Source organism: Coenobita brevimanus, chromosome 64, assembly GCF_032717465.1.
Source record: "Coenobita brevimanus isolate Jiangsu-jjx chromosome 64, ASM3271746v2, whole genome shotgun sequence".
Classification (NCBI taxonomy): Eukaryota; Metazoa; Arthropoda; class Malacostraca; order Decapoda; family Coenobitidae; genus Coenobita; species Coenobita brevimanus.
The window spans coordinates 20,443,300-20,455,664 of NC_137017.1; the positions used below are offsets into that span (position 1 = coordinate 20,443,300).

At 40.3% G+C, this 12,365-nt stretch overlaps 1 protein-coding gene across 1 annotated transcript in view; it reads right to left on the minus strand.

The window, feature by feature from the left end:
* Positions 1–12,365, minus strand: part of LOC145404703 (gonadotropin-releasing hormone II receptor-like) — a 315,031-nt gene that overhangs the window by 292,523 nt on the left and 10,143 nt on the right. The gene's annotated exons all lie outside the window — the stretch shown is intronic.

Below are 12,365 nucleotides of genomic sequence, written 5' to 3' on the forward strand. Positions count from 1 at the left end.
AACATATTTAGATAGCTTCCATTTCCAACGTCGCTGTTAATGTCATTTATATACACTAAAAACATAACTGATGCCAGCAATGAGCATTGTGGAACTCTGCTAGTCACTTCTCTTCATGATGAGCAATTTCCCCTCAGTACTGTTCTCAATTCCCTTTTTCTGAGAAAATCTTGCATCCAACAGTACAAATTACCTTGGATTCCTCCTTGATGGACCAGTTTTCAAATAAGTCTTTGGTGTGGTACTCTGTCAGATCTATCTATCTATCTATAGTCAGACGCCTTAATCCTGCACGGGGTGGCCACAAACAAATCACCTCCACGTCGCCCTGTCCCCCGCCATTTCACTGCCCTGCTCCCAGCTCACACCCCCCTCTCTCATAAACCTCTCCACTCCATCCCTCCACCTCATCCTCGGCCTTCCAATCCTTCTCCCCCCCTCCACCTCACTTACATACACTCTCCTCGTTATTCTCTCACCCTCCATCCTCTCCACATGGCCAAACCACCTCAGAGAGTTCCTCCTAACGCTTCCTATCACATCCACATCCACACCAACAACGCTCCTTTATATCCTCATTTGTCAGTCTGTCTCCCTATGTGACTCCACAGGCTCCTCTTAAATAACTCATTTTCACTGCTTTCACTCTTGATTTGTGTCCTTCCAACAACGTCCAAGCTTCACTTCCATACGTTAGAATTGGTATCACAATACTGTCATGTAGTAACTCTTTCACTTCCATGCTCACTTCCCTGTTTCTTATCACTGCTTTCAAGGAACTAGCAACCTTTCTTCCTTGTTGTACCCTTTCAAGCACTTCACCCTCCACACTTCCATCCTTACTCATCACACTTCCCAAGTTCTTAAACGTACTCACATTTTCCATTTCCTCACCATCCAACCTCACTGTACATTCACTGACTTCACTTCTCTCAAAGACCCTTCCTTACATTCACCTTTAGATTCCGTTTCCTACACACTCTCCCAAACTCATCCACCAAGCCTTGCAGCTCCCCTTCGTCTTCACTTAACAACATAGTATCATCTGCAAACAACAGTACAGGGAGTTTCCAAACACTACCCTCTCTCACTAGGGCCACTCCAATATCCACTGCCCTACCTTGTATCTCTTTTATTACCCCATCCATGTACAGATTGAACAACCATGGAGACATTACTCTGTTTTAACCCAACCTTCAAACAGAAAAATTCACTCAGTTCACCATCCACAAGCACGGCAGCCGTAGCACCATCATATATACTCTTCACAGCATTCAACAACTTACGATCTACTCCATATATTCTTAATACTTTCCACAATCCTTGTCTATCCACCCTGTCATATGCTTTCTCCAAATTCATGAAGGCCGCATACAGTTTCTTTCCCTTCTCTAGAAACTTTTCTACTAAAGATCTAAGAGTGAATATCTGATCTACACAACCTCTTCCCTTCCTACAGCCTCCCTATTCTTCTCCAAATAATTCCTCTGTTATTTCCCTAACTCTGTCAATAAGTATCCAACCATAAACTTTTCCTATTTCTCTAAGAAGACAAATGCCCCTATGATTACCACACACTTCTTTTTCCCTTTTGCCTTTGTACAAAGGAATAATTATACCTGACTTCCAATCCTCCGGGACTCTACCTTCCTCCGAGGCCAATCTGCACATCTTCCACATCCATTCTACTACTATCTCTCCCCCATGCTTCAGCATTTCACCACACTCTATCAATTCCTGGCGCTTTCCCCAATTTGGCTTTCTCCATTGCTTCCACAACTTCTATCCTACTGATTTCTTCCTGTCTTCTCACCTCCCTCCTTCTCCAAGCCATTCCCCAGCCACTTATACTCGCATTACTTCCATTCTCTATGTTCAACAATTCCTTAAAGTGCTCTCTCCATCTGCGCACTTTTTCTCCCTTCTCCACCAGTAATCTACCATTTTTATCTGTCAAATGTTTTCTTGAAATCTAAATAGATATTGTCTACCCATCCTTCTCTTTTGTGTAACGTTTCTGCCACTCTGTCATAGTAGTTTAAGAGATTGGTAACACATGATTTTCCCATTCTATACCGAGCTGTCTTTCTGTTATTATATTGTATTTTTCCAATTGGTTTACCCAAATTTTTCGTACCAACTTTTCTAGTATCTTACACCACTGGGCAAGGATACTGGCTGGCATTTGAGAGGATTTTGTCTCTTTCCTTTCTGGATAGGAGAACAATGTTTGCATTCTTCCAGATACCAGGTAGTTTACCTTGACTTAAGAATCCCCTGAATATTAAATTTATTGGTCTGCTTAACTCTTCTACTCATTCATGTAGCACCCAACATGAAATTTTGTCAAGACCATTTGCTTTTCCTTTGTCCAGTTTACTCAACTCTGCCTGTGCCTCTTGTTCCGATATTCATATATCTGGTAATATGTGTGGGCATGAAGGTTCCTTATCATCTCACTCAAAATTACTTTCTTCTGCAAAAACCTATTAGATTTTTTTTTTTATGTACTTCACAAGTATCTTCTTCATCCATGATGGACTATATTTTATCTTTAACTTTGGTTTTGCCCCGGATGTAACTGTAAAAAAGTTACGGTTGATCACTGTATTTATAATGTCTTCCTCAAACTGGCTTTGAGCTTCTGGCCTTATCCTTGTATAATGACATCCTGCCTGTTTATAGCTGTTATATGCCCTCTCTTTATTGTGTCGTCTGTACCTATTCTACAGCAAATCTCCTATCTCTACTGATTTTATTATTTACATTCTGTATTAAACCATTTCTTTATTATTTCCATTTCTCTTTGTTGGGGGATATAATTTTGGACTCCTGTTTCACAAAATTTACAGAATTTTCTATATATGACATTTATATCTTGTCCTCTAAGCTCCTTTTCCCAATCTATTTCTACGAAGTACTTCTTTAAGTCATGATAGTTGTCCTTTTTGTAGTTTTGGCTCTTTTTGTGCTTTTCATTACTGCTAACTATATCATATACAATCCTGAAGTTGCAGTTTACTGCTGCACGGTCGCTTCTGCCGAATACAGGGTGATACATTATGTTGTCGATATCACTATCTTGCCTAGTAAATAAAAGGTCTAGTAATGATGGATCTTGTAGTCCTCTTTTTCTGGTATTTTCCTTTACATGTTGTGTTAGGATCGACTCCTGTACAAGATCCAGGAGCTTCTGATGCCAACAACTTTAACAGCTTCTTACATGTAGAGTATTTCAATTTATATTTGTACTGAAGTCTCCAGTTAATATCAGTCTTTCAGATTTCTCTTCCATTCCATGTAGCAGGGCTCTTAAGCTCTGATTTGTACTTTCTGCCAGGTCTTCATATTTGCCTCTTTCCCAGGTGTTTGCTTTGGGTAGTATGTATAAATCTGCCACCATTATTTGCCCTTCAGATGTGTTGATCTCTACTTCAATTAATTCTACTCGTGAGAATATACTTAGGTCTATCTCTTTGACTGGTAGATTTTTCTTTGTGAATATCATAACTCCTTCCCCTTTTTTTCATATTTCTATCTCTTCTCCAAATTTTGTATTCTTCATAGTTTATGGCGTCGTTTGATAGTCTTTGGATTAATTTTGTTTCAGTTAGGCAAATAATATGTTTCTTTTCTTTGGTATAGTCTTTTACCTTTACTAAAAAAAAGCAGGCATCAAAACTACTTAACAACGCTAATGACAATAGAATATTCTGGTCAACACTTAATTTTTTCAATAATAACTTTAACAAGTCATCTTCCATTCCCCCACTAAAATCTTCAGATGGCAACATTACAAATGACCCGCATGGGAAAGCAAATATCTTTGCCAGTACCTTTGCCAGAAACTCTACTATAGACGATACCAGCCAGAATGTCCCAGTACTGGAACTTGATTCTCCCGAAATTGCCCCACTTAAAATACAGACAAGATACATGAAATCCATCCTAGACAATTTACCTACCAACAAAGCTCCAGGTCCAGATGGAATTCCGCCAATTGTTTTGAAAAAGTGTTCCCCTGAATTTGCCTCTGTCCTAGCTAAATTATTCAGACTATGCATACGTACTTCTTTATTCCCAAATTCATTGAAAGAAGCCAATATCCACCCAATTTCGAAGAAAGGAAGTTCGTCTGACCCCCCCGATTACAGACCAATAGCTGTCACGTCTTCTCTTAGTAAGGTTTTTGAAACTTTAATTAATAAGCACATTGTTAAACATCTTGAATCCAACAACTTAATTAGTGATAGACAATATGGTTTTTGCCACGAAAGATCCACCATTGACATACTCAATCTCTTAACTCATACCATCCACCAATCAATTGATCTTTTTTGGAGAAACTCATGCAGTAGCTCTTGATATATCTAAAGCTTTCGACAGAGTATGGCACCATTCCCTGCTGTCCAAACTCCCTTGCTATGGACTAACGTCTTTTGTCCCTTTGATTTCATCATATCTTAGTGACAGGAAAATAAGAGTAAAAGTAGATGATGTATATTCCAATTTCCACTCAATTAACGCCGGCGTGCCGCAGGGATCAGTTCTGGTGCCAACCCTATTTCTGGTTCATATTAATGATCTCTTATCTGTCACCCACAATCCCATTCACCCATATGCAGATGACTCAACACTACATAGTTCATTCACACTCAGACACCCATTTACAAAGTCAAATATCTCTACCTTTCAACTCAGTACAGCCATTTCCATAAATCAAGATCTATCTATGATCAGTGAATGGGGACAAAACAACCTTGTCTCTTTTAATGCTAGCAAAACTAAATATATACAGTTTACTAATAGACAGATATTGCCAGATTCGTACATTACCTTCAGTGCTACTAATATTCCCATCTCCAAAAGTATTGAAATTCTTGGCGTCTCACTTAACAGTGCCCTCAGCTGGACCTCTCATGTCAGATCACTTGCTAAAACCGCCTCAAAGAAACTTGGATTATTGTACAGAGTCCGTAACTTCTTCGCCGATGAGCAGTTAGCTATAATTTATAAGAGTTATGTGCGCTCTCAGCTTGAATATTACTCACCTTGTGGAATGGTTGTGGAGAGGTTGCAATAAGACAACTAGACAAAATTCAGAGCAAAGCTGTTAGAATTATTAACAACCCTGTCATTACATATAAACTACCTCCCCTGCAAGTAAGAAGGAATGTTGCTTCCCTTGCATTATTTTACAGATATTATTTTGGCAAATGCTCAGAGGAAGTTGCGTCCATTGTGCCACCTCTCCATGCCTTCCCTCGTGCTACACGGGCATCTGGTAGCGCTCATGACTGGAATGTCACTCAGCCATATTGCAGAACTTCTGCCTATCAGAATTCTTTCATTCCCTGAACTGCATCTCTCTGGAATTCGCTTCCCCAGAGTTGTTTCCCTCCAAATTTCAACCCACAGGTGTTCAAGTCTAACTGTTACAGATATCTTATGAACGGAGGGCGCCAGTAATCCGGTGTATGGATTGTTTTTTTTTTTTTACTCATTTGCTTTTCCTTCCTCCGTTCTGTTATTTATAAAAAAAAAAAAATACCATTCCATCTGCATTTGAGTACATCATCCTAATCATGTTGTTTACATGTTTGACATATTTTGAGTCTACTACCTTCCTTTTTTTTAGTAGCTGTTGTGTACCTCTTTCTTACTTGTAACCCAACTACTTTGTAAAAGAATTTGCCCCTCTCTTCCTCTGATCTTTCCTCATTTTTTTATTTTGTTCTTTCCCTCTTCTCCTTTAATAATCCCCTTTTCTCCTGAGTAAGGCATCTTTTTATCCATACTTAATCTTTTAATTCCTCCTTTTCCATGAGTTTGTTAGCATTTTTTAATATTTCCTCTACAGTGTTCGCATTTTAGGCAGTTACTTTTAGAGGCCTTGACTTATTTCTCTCATATTTCCCTAGCCTTTTCTGTTTTTCTATTATCTTTATCACAGATATCTTCTGATATTTTCTTCAGTATGTTTATTATATTTACCTTCTTTTTGTCTCTCGAGATTCTGTTTCCTACTTCTTCATCTATACCAGTGATTACTATAGATTTATTGATCTCTGATGATTCTTTGACCAGTTTTGGGTTGTTTTTTTATGATTTCTTTCACATCCTTTTTTATGCTTTTTTCTTCGACTTTTGTTTCTATATCTTTCTTTACTTTCCCCATTTCTGCACACATGTTTTTACTCCACCTTTGCAATTTCTCATCATTTCATTCACCTGGGTTATCTTCACTTCAGTATCACTGCTTTGGTCTATCAGAATGCTTACTTGTCTAATTGTCTCTGTATTCTTTCTGAACTTCATAATTCTCACATGGCTGACAACTGTACCCATTTCACCAGTCTTCTTTTTCAGTGAATCTACCTCAACTGACAGCTCATCCATTGTTGAGTCTTTTCTGTTTAGTTCCATTACTAATTATTCATTTTGTTCCCTCTGCTTGCGTACTTCCTTTTTAATCTCCTCTTTTTCCATTTGAAAAGTCTTCCCTAGTTTATTCATTTTCTCTACTAATTTATTATATGTTCCCATTTCAACCAGATCTGGGTAGAAGTAATTGTCCTGTTTTCTACTTTTATCCTTCTCATACCAGCTTCTAGAGCCACTTTTCCAAAGTAATCCATCTTACAGAAAGATAATCTCTGCTTACAGTCTGGCATATGTCTGTCGCGTCCCCCCTCCTTGGTGTGTTTTGTCTGACGATTGAGCTTGTCTCAGCGAAGTCCTTGAACACCGATTTTTGACCTTTACTTTCTTTAGACTACACTTCTTTGCTATTAATTGCTCTACTGTGTTGAATCATCACTTAATTTAGCCTAATAAAAAGCCTGACTCATATAAATACATACAACTTAGGTAGTACGCCTAGACTGGAGCGAGCCACTGTGCGTCCGACCTCTCCCACTGCTCTCTCTCTCTCTCTCTCTCTCTCTCTCTCTCTCTCTTGTGTGTGTGTGTGTGTGTGTGTGTGTGTGTGTGTGTGTGTGTGTGTGTGTGTGTGAAAGTGAGGGAGTTGTGGAAGAAATCGTCAAATGTAATTAAGGACCAAAATCTATTGTACAATTCACAACTAGCTCTTCCTCAGAAGCAACAAACAGCGATTACAATAATCACTTCATCCATTTGATGGCAGTGGACTTCCTCACCTAAGTAATACTCTGGGGTAGTCAAACGAATTTCCCCGGTGGCTCACAACACGTAATGGGTTTGATGAGATGTTCTAACCCCCGGGGGACTGGGGACAACGATCACTCCCGACACTCCCTATGTGCTGTGTAAGGCGGCTGAAAGGGAAATGGAGGCTTGGAACTACACCTCTATATATTTATGTGGGGATATGGTGATCACTGTGTCTAGCATTTGTGTTGGAAGTAGCACGGCACAGGAGGAAGCAAGACCGTTTGGAGTGTCCTTTGCTTTCTGTTTGACTCATTCCCTCTCCCTCTCTCTCTCTCTCTCTCTCTCTCTCTCTCTCTTTTGTTGGTCCCTGCGAGATAAACGAGCAGTGGTCTGGATCTCCCTATCTCACGTAGCCCTTTTGCTGCGGTTGGTGGATTTGGGTATTACATTCAGACTATTAGAAAATATACTGTTCAGTTTCGAGAAAACCTGGTGTAAAAATTTAAAAAAACATCTAGAGTAAACCTTCCTCTGCCGCTGGAGTACATAGGAATTATACCTAGACCAATAATTTTTTTTTTTTTTTTTTTTTTTTTTCAGTTGGGAGAAATCCTATTATACCCCCTTCAGCTTAGCTTGGCAAAGTTTATTTTCTTAAAATTTATTTTTTGTACTTCATTGGCAGAAAAAAGACCATGCTGTAGCTCGACAGCCTCTCCATTGCCCTTTTACCCGATTCGAACCATAGGCTACTGCTGATCTGCTACAGCTCAGCATTCAAGATGGAGAGACCGCAGCTTTAGGCCAAGTTATGGTAAAAAGGGTATTTCCAAGGGTTGTATATTGAAAATTGGGTCAGGACACTAAATACATTAAGAGTGCTGAAGATATTTTACTAGTTAACCCATAAGTGCCAAGGGTTCCTGTGTATGGGATATTGCTGGAATGGTACTATGAATAACGCCCTCCGCCTATCGGCTCATATTCGCGAAGCTCTTAGGTCCGTATCCCAGCGTTCCCCTCATTATTAGTTTTTGAAAATGTCTGGTTCCGTCCTATAATCAGGAAGCTGGGCGGAAACGGGTTTAATAAACTTCCAGGTGGCACAAACCACAGATAGGTTAGTTGGGTGACCCAGTAGCACATGTACTGTACACAGCTACCCACGCTTCCTATCTACAAGCTAATTACGATCTAGGGCGATGTCCTCGCGAGTATCTCGTCAAGTAGTGGCATTTGCTCACATATGAGCGGCCCATCCGGCCAGGCCCAGCCCAACCCGGCCCAACTGTAACTCTATCGAGAAGCTAATATCTCAGCAACCACAAGACCGATCACTGAGTGGTTTGCACCATTTGATAGCCCAATTCTTTAAGATTAGTTTTTGTCAGGTTTCATCACACCCCGGCGGTGCACGTGGCAAGTGACACTCGCCAAGTGCTGCATGTCGAATAACTTCAAAAGAGGGCCACATGCTTGACAGATTGTCATAAAGGTATGACACTTGGTAGGTAGATAGCCATCAATATACTCTAGGTATCCTCGGGGTGTAAGGCGACATTTCAATGCTTTCGGATTTAAATGGCCTCGCTCGTACCTCGCCGACAATGGCACTTTACTGGTATATCAAGGATCTGGCTACCACTCTGATGCTTCTGTGAAGTGATATTAACTGAATATTATTTTCCTTTTCACAGAGAAGAAGGATACAAAAGCTAGAAGCCTGCAAAGTTCTTCCGTTCATGAAAAAAATAAAAACTAAATTCAAGATCTTTTCATTTCGAGATACCTAGACATAATGCGTTTAGAAGACTGGAGGTCATAGGCAGGGGAAAATACGGAATGAGAAAGGCAGTTCCAGAGCTGCTCTGTTGCACACATGAATGACTGAGAGTACAGTATCGGTTAACTCTTGCATTAGCGTGCTGGCCGGGAATAGAACATTAAGTTTCCCGACAACGAGAAGGTCAGTGGTGACAACTGAATAAAATCTTTGACATTAACGGAAACTCAACACATTTGTTGTTCCGAACGTTAGAGGATTAATGCTGACAGTACTAACACCCTCAGGCTCCCATGAATCACTCCCAGGTGATTCATCAGATCGAGTGACCTCAGCAGGAGCAGAATACCAAAGTTGTTCCAACCATGATAGGGTCAGAGGTGACTGAATTAACACTAAGGTTCCTATGACTCATTCATATGGGAATGCAGTCGTCTGGAGGGACAGAATATTGGAGCTGTCAGGACCAAGAGCAGGATTAATGTGAGTAAGAGTTTTATTTAATCAAAGAGAAACAGAGGATGTTATTCTACATCCATATCTGGGATACGATAACAAGACTGATTCTTCTATTTCAGTTCTGCTGGCGGCAGGACACACAATTACAGTACGTGATACGTTTCTATAATACCAAATACTTTCACAATTTTTACAAGTGTAATATGAAACTATATTCCAAGCACTCACTGTCTTGGCTCAGAGCCAAGAAAGAAAATACATGTTGAAATGAAAGAAAGCATTCGGGAGCCGAATGCTAGTCGCCCGCCAGAATATGCTGTTGGCCAAGATCAAGATGTAGGCCATATCTTGATACCCTGAAAGTTTCATGTTGATTGCTCAAGCCGTTCATGAGATATAATGGGAACACACACACACACACACACACACACACACACACACACACACACACACACACACATACAGAGAGAGAGAGAGAGAGAGGCAAAAACATTATCGTTCCGCCTTCTAAAGGCGGGCGATAACAAAACGTGAGATATTTGAGTATGTATGACATATTTCTGACAGGCGTTGACTTTCCAGAATTGCTTCCGGTAAGAGAAGACTTGGCTAAAACATACTCCATCACAGGTTTAAGTTTATCTCCCGCCTTTAGATGGCGGAGCGATAATGTTTTGGCCTGCCTCTGTGAGCCTCTCTGCGTTTGTGTGTGTGTGTGTGTGTGTGTGTGTGTGTGTGTGTGTGTGTGTGTGTTCCCATTATATCTCATGAACAGGTTGAGCTATCAAAACGAAACCTTCAGGGTATAAAATATGGCCAAAATGTTGACCGAGATAGAGAATGGGCACTTAGGGTTAAGGTCAAGGTCTTAAAAATGGCTGCCAAAGGTCAACTAGTTTTCATCACCTGCCTTTAACACCATTATATCTCATGAACGGCTTGAGCTATCAACATGAAACCTTCAGGGTATCAAGATATTGCCAAAATCTAGGTCTTGGCCAACAACATATTCTGGCGGACTATTAGCATTCGGCTCCCGAATGCTTTTCTTTCATCTTAAGATGCAAATAAACGAACAAGATTAAAGTGAAAGAATTTACAGCTCGTCTAGTGCAAGAAGGTGAATATATTGTTCAAAAGAGGCATTTTGGAGTTAAAACAATAATGGCAAAGCATAACCCGATGTCATTATAGGGCAATCAGGTTGAAGGAGGCCTAAAAAATACGCATGATGTTAGTATGGAAATGAATTTGAGGCGAAGGACGGAGAGAAGTAAAAGATTGGAAGTTTTATTCTGTGCTGCCCTGATCCCCAACACCTCCCCCATCCCCTACCCATCCATCCATCCTCCCTCCCCCCTTCCCACACACTGTTCATCACAGCAATTACAACTTCCACTATCTAAAGGTCATGTTCCAGACCTTAATTGGTTAATACTAAACAGTATTCATATAAAATATTTTTATCACTGGAGTAATGCCGGATAGCGAACCTTAAGTATCTCTGAGAAAAAGTTAATAGTTTTGAGGAGAGCACTATGGTATTTGTCTTTTTTTTTCTTTTTTTTTTTTTTTTTGTCGTGGGATCTTGGAAATCCGTTGAGTACCACATACTAACAAAGAAAAGACAAAGAAAAATAAACAAACTGTACTATGCTTTGACCACTTTAACGTGGCCTGACACTGCCATCACTCCATCTTGAAAGCCGGGGTGTAATATGAGATAAACATCAGAATACAGTGACAGTCATGAAACAATTTTGTAGAATGACGTAGAGCCGTAGGTACACCTGCCACTGACCTACCTGATGTAAGCTGCAAAATGGTGCAACTTCCGTCAAGGCAGGAGGAAAGAATATTAAAAATCGAAGCTTCCATTTCCTGTTGCAAATTTTTACTATATAATTTTTGTTTGTCCTGTGATATTTTAATCCATCCATCCATCCATCATCCAGTCCTACATTTCCCTATGAGGAGCGTAGGAGCCCGGAGTTAGGCAAGTTGGTGCTGACATTTCAGATGAGAGTGACCAGCCTCACTCATCACTGAGTGGCATTACGTGGACAATAAACCCCAACCACCCCTTGGATATTTTAGTCCTCGACATAATTATTTACAACAGAGAAGCTTGGCGGATTGCTTATGGTGCTGTTACACATGACAGTAAACTCAGCAGTGCATGTGACAGTTTGTAGAAAGACACCAACGGGTCTCCGCACTTTGTGTTTTATTACATGCAGTTACATATGCCCGAATCGCATGAAGGAGGTAGGAAACAAGTGTACACACACACACACACACGCACACACACACACACACACACACACACACACACACACACACACACACACACACACACACACACACACAAGCTAGACATACTTGAGACCATCAAGGCCGTAATGTGGTGTTTCGCTAAAGTCTATAGTAATCAAGTACCTCGTGTCCAAAAACCACTAGTGAACGACTGACGGGCAAGGCCGCTTCCAGTGATGCTCCTGCAGGTAAAAATCACATGAGCGGCAAAAATTTGAATGTGTGGTCGGTGCACTGCGTTGTTATATTTCGTCTACCTTAACTTAGTGGAGACTGTACTCTTCTTGCAGTTTACTTTCCGTACCTGTGTGGCAGAATGAGACAATGATATGGCTCAACACCCTCTCCATATCACATATTCGTGATTAACACGATAGTCTAGTGTTAATTTCTTTTTTCAGCCGAACATCCATGACTTAAGGGTAGCAATTTTAAGCCAAGTTAAAATGTACAGAGTAGTTGTCACACTGCCTCGGTACTAAATAGTTAAATTAGACTCCTGCTTCACACGCGTACTGAATAAACTGAGTTCCAAATTTTAGCATTTCTAAATCTTATCCTTCTGTTTTAGTCATGGTCGACAGAATAATACTCATACTGTATATCTGGGGAAAAAGCATAGGCTACATTCTGACCGGGTGCGCATTAATGTTTGTTTGTTTCTATGTGTGTG